The sequence below is a fragment of the Pelodiscus sinensis genome, chromosome 30 (assembly GCF_052426305.1).
Source record: "Pelodiscus sinensis isolate ZL-2025 chromosome 30, ASM5242630v1, whole genome shotgun sequence".
Taxonomy (NCBI): Eukaryota; Metazoa; Chordata; order Testudines; family Trionychidae; genus Pelodiscus; species Pelodiscus sinensis.
The window spans coordinates 1455964-1461310 of record NC_143081.1 but is presented as its reverse complement, the minus strand read 5'-3'; positions in this window follow the sequence as shown (position 1 = coordinate 1461310).

Below are 5347 nucleotides of genomic sequence, written 5' to 3'. Positions count from 1 at the left end.
GGGTGGAGCCTGACTGGGGTGGGGCCTCACAGGGGCATTGATGGGGGTGGAGCCTGACGGGGGCGGGGCCTCACAGGGGCATTGATGGGGGTGGAGCCTCACAGGGGCATTGATGGGGGCGGAGCCTGACTGGGGCGGGGCCTCACAGGGGCATTGATGGGGGCGGAGCCTGACTGGGGTGGGGCCTCACAGGGGCATTGATGGGAGTGGAGCCTGACTGGGGCGGGGCCTCACAGCGGCATTGATGGGGGCGGGGCCTGATGGGGGCGGAGCATCAGGGGCAATTCTGGGGACAGAGCCTGATGGATGACGGAGGCCTCAGGTGGGGGCGGGACTGTGACCCCTCAGCTGTGGAAGGGGGGCTGTGAGGGGGCCATTGATGGAGCACTGGAGGCTGCAAAGGTCCAGCCCCCCCCGGCAGCCCCCCAGCCTCCCTCCAGCCAGGTTGCAAAGGGTGGCAGCCGGGTTGCAAAGGGCGGGTTGCAAAGGGTGGCAGTTCCCCCGCCGGGGACGCGCTGGGCTCCGGCCCCGCCCGGCGCTGGAGACACTGTGGGAGGCCTCGAGCCCAGGCCTGGCCCAGAGAGATGTTGCGTAGGCCCCGTGCTCTGGCGCCCAGAGCCCCAGGGTGGCCCCGCCCCCGGCCGCCCGCTGGGACAGGCTCCGCCCCACAGACGGGGAGCTGGGGGGCCGGATCACAGCCGGGGCCCACGGATGTCCCCGCCCGTCCCCCCCGCCTAGTGGAGCCATGGAGTCGGCCGGCTCCAGAGTCCCCCCGGGCTCCTGCCTGTGCGATCCCAGACCTGCCCCTGTATCCGTCCCTCCCTCTCTCCCGAGACTCGTCCACCCACCCTGTCCGTCCGTCCGTCTGTCCCTCCCGAGACACGTCCACCTGTCTGTCCACCCGCCCCGTCTGTCCGTCCGTCCATCTGTCCCTCCCTCCCGAGACACGTCCACCTGTAGAACCATAGACCCCTAGAGCTGGAAGAGTCCAGCCCCCTGCTCTAGGCAGGCCCAGTCCCAACTAAAGTGATAGGGAATAGCCAGCATGGGTTTGTGAAGAACAAGTCATGCCAAACTAATCTGATAGCTTTCTTTGATAAGATAACGAGCCTTGTGGATAAGGGAGAAGCGGTGGATGTCATATACCTAGACTTTAGTAAGCCATTTGATACGGTCTCGCATGATATTCTTATTGATAAACTAGGCAAATATAACTTAGATAGGGCCACGATAAGGTGGGTGCATAATTGGCTGGATAACCGTAGTCAGAGAGTTGTTGTTAACGGTTCTAAATCCTGCTGGAAAGGGATAACAAGTGGAGTTCCTCAAGGGTCTGTTTTGGGACCCGTAGTGTTCAATATCTTCATCAATGATGTAGATATTGGGATAGAGAGTACGCTTATTAAGTTTGCAGATGATACCAAACTGGGTGGGGTTGCGACTTCTTTGGAGGATAGGGACATAATTCAAAATGACCTTAGCAAGTTAGAGAAATGGTCAGAGGTAAACAGGATGAGGTTTAATAAAGAGAAATGCAAAGTGCTCCACTTAGGAAGGAACAATCAGTTCCATACATACAAGATGGGAAGCGACTGTCTAGGAAGGAGCATGGCGGAAAGGGATCTAGGGGTCATAGTGGACCACAAGTTGAATATGAGCCAACAGTGTGATGCTGTTGCAAAAAAAGCAAATATGATTCTAGGTTGTATCAACAGGTGTGTTGTAAGCAAAACTCGTGAAGTCATTCTGCCGCTCTACTCTGCACTAGTTAGGCCTCAGCTGGAGTACTGTGTCCAGTTCTGGGCGCCACATTTCAAGAAAGATGTGGAGAAATTGGAAAGGGTCCAGAGAAGAGCGACAAGAATGATTAAAGGTCTAGAGAACATGACCTATGAAGCCAGGCTTCATGAACTGGGCTTGTTTAGTTTGGAAAAAAGAAGATTAAGGGGGGACATGATAGCGGTTTTCAAATATCTAAAAGGGTGTCACAAGGAGGAAGGAGAAAATTTGTTCCTCTTGGTTTCTGAGGACAGGACAAGGAGTAATGGGCTTAAAGTGCAGCAGGGGAGGTTTAGATTGGACATTAGGAAAAAATTCCTAACTGTCAGGGTGGTCAAATATTGGAATAAATTGCCAAGGGAGGTGGTGGAATCTCCCTCTCTGGAGATATTTAAGAACAGGTTAGATAGACATCTGTCAGGGATGGTGTAGACGGAGCTTGGTCCTGCCTTGAGGGCGGGGGGCTGGACTCGATGACCTCTCGAGGTCCCTTCCAGTCCTAGGATTCTAACCCAGCCAAGGCTTTGTCAAGCCAGGACTGAAACACCTTGAGGGATGGAGACTCCACCCCTCCCTCGGGAACCCAGCCCAGCGCTTCCCACCCGCCCAGGGAAAGAGTTTTTCCTAGTATCCAACCTGGACCTTTCCCGCCACAACTTGAGCCCATTGCTCCTTGTTCTGCCATGGTCACTACTGAGAACAGCCTCTCGCCAGCCTCTCTGGAACCCCCTTCAGGGAGGTGCAGGCTGCTCTCAAATCCCTCCGCTGGCCCCTCTCCAATGCGCCCGCGTCCTTCCTGTAGTGGGGGGCCCAGAACTGGACACAACACTCCAGATGTGGCCTCCCCAGAGCCGAATAAAGGGGAATAATGACACCTCTGGGTCTGCTGGCCATGCCCCTCCTAATGCCCCTAATACCCCATTCGCCTTCTTGGCTACAAGGGGACCCTGCTGACTCATCTCCAGCTTCTCACCCACTGGACCCCCAGGTCCCTTTCTGCAGAACGGCTGCTTAGCCCGTCGGCCCCCAGCCTGGAACAATGTTTGGGATTCTTCCGGCCCCAGGGCAGGACTCTGCACTTGTCCCTGTTGAACCTTGTCCGTTCCTCCGTCCGTCTGTCCCTCCCTCCCTCCCTCCCTCGACACATCCACCCGTCCATCCCTCCCTCCATCCGTCTGTCCCTCCCTCCCTCCCTCGACACATCCACCCGTCCATCCCTCCCTCCGTCCGTCCGTCTGTCCCTCCATCCCTCCCTCAACACATCCACCAGTCCATCCCTCCCTCCCTCCGTCTGTCTGTCCCTCCCTCCCTCCCTCGACACATCCACCCGTCCATCCCTCCCTCCGTCTGTCTGTCCCTCCATCCCTCCCTCGACACATCCACCCGTCCATCCCTCCCTCCGTCTGTCTGTCCCTCCATCCCTCCCTCGACACATCCACCCGTCCATCCCTCCCTCCATCCGTCTGTCCCTCCCTCCCTCCCTCGACACATCCACCCGTCCATCCCTCCCTCCGTCCGTCCGTCTGTCCCTCCATCCCTCCCTCAACACATCCACCAGTCCATCCCTCCCTCCCTCCGTCTGTCTGTCCCTCCCTCCCTCCCTCGACACATCCACCCGTCCATCCCTCCCTCCATCCGTCTGTCCCTCCCTCCCTCCCTCGACACATCCACCCGTCCATCCCTCCCTCCATCCGTCTGTCCCTCCATCCCTCCCTCAACACATCCACCCGTCCATCCCTCCCTCCGTCCGTCCGTCTGTCCCTCCCTCCCTCCCTCGACACATCCACCCGTCCATCCCTCCCTCCATCCGTCTGTCCCTCCATCCCTCCCTCAACACATCCACCCGTCCATCCCTCCCTCCCTCCGTCCGTCTGTCCCTCCCTCCCTCCCTCGACACATCCACCCGTCCATCCCTCCCTCCGTCTGTCTGTCCCTCCATCCCTCCCGAGACACATCCACCCATCCATCCCTCCCTCCGTCTGTCTGTCCCTCCATCCCTCCTGAGACACATCCACCCATCCATCCCTCCCTCCGTCCGTCTGTCCCTCCCTCCCTCCTGAGACACATCCACCCGTCCAGCCCTCCGTCCGTCTGTCCCTTCCTCCCTCCCTCGCGAGACACATCCACCCATCCTTCCACCCACCCACCCACCCTGTCCATCTGTCCGTCCATCCATCCACCCGTCCATCTCTCCATCCTGCCACCCATCCACCCCTCTCTCCATCCCTCCCTCCGTCTCTCAACACATCCGTCCATCCTTCCCTCCGTCCCGAGACATATCCACCCACCCATCCCTCCCTCTGTCCCTCTGTCCATCCCCCCAGCCATCCCCCCCCCCCCGTTCCCAACCCTCCCTCCCCAGGCCACCCCTGTCTGTATCCAGCATCCCCCCGCCCCCGCTGACCCTGACTCTCCTCCCCAGGCTGGGGGTCCCATCGGACTGCGCCGGCTCGTCTCCTTCCTCTGCTCCCCCGACGCCGCCTACATCCGTGGGGAGACCGTGGTGGTGGCCGGGGGCGCCCCCTCCCGGCTCTGAGCCCCCCCGCCCCGCGCCAGGACGGCCTGACCCCAGACCGGGGGCTGATGGCTAACGGGGGGCACTCCTCCGGAACAGGGCTCTCAGGGTCCCCCTTTGGGGGCCGGGGCGAGAGGCAGGAATTTGGGGAAGCGGGGGAACTCGGTTTTGGGGTGCTAGGGAGAGCCAGGGGCCCTGCCTTTGGGGGGCAGGGCCTGGGGTGACCAGTAGGGGGAGGAGGGGAGGGAACGTGGGGTAGGGGGCAAGGCAAAGCAGTGCAGGGGAGTCAGAGGGCAGATGGGGGGTCGGGGGGGGTCTAGGCTAGGGGTGGGGGGGCCTGTAGTGGGGAGGGGTCGGGGAGGTTTGTAATGGGGGAGGGGTCTGGAACGGGGCTAGAGGGGGCAGAGTGGGAGGGGGTCTGTAAGGAAGGAGGGGAAGGGCACTGGGGGTCTATTAAGGGGGGCCGGGGGGGGGTCTAGGCTAGGGGTGGGGGGGCCTGTAGTGGGGAGGGGTCGGGGAGGTTTGTAATGGGGGAGGGGTCTGGAACGGGGCTAGAGGGGGCAGAGTGGGAGGGGGTCTGTAAGGAAGGAGGGGAAGGGCACTGGGGGTCTATTAAGGGGGGGCCGGGGGGGGGTCTAGGCTAGGGGTGGGGGGGCCTGTAGTGGGGAGGGGTCGGGGAGGTTTGTAATGGGGGAGGGGTCTGGAACGGGGCTAGAGGGGGCAGAGTGGGAGGGGGTCTGTAAGGAAGGAGGGGAAGGGCACTGGGGGTCTATTAAGGGGGGCCGGGGGGGGTCTAGGCTAGGGGTGGGGGGGCCTGTAGTGGGGAGGGGTCGGGGAGGTTTGTAATGGGGGAGGGGTCTGGAACGGGGCTAGAGGGGGCAGAGTGGGAGGGGGTCTGTAAGGAAGGAGGGGAAGGGCACTGGGGGGTCTATTAAGGGGGGCCGGGGGGGCAGCGTGTGGGGCTGAGTCAGGGGCGGGGCTTACCTAGCATCCCACCCCCACGTTACGTGCCCCGGGGGGGGCCGTGTTGTGGCGCCCCCCCCACCTGACATA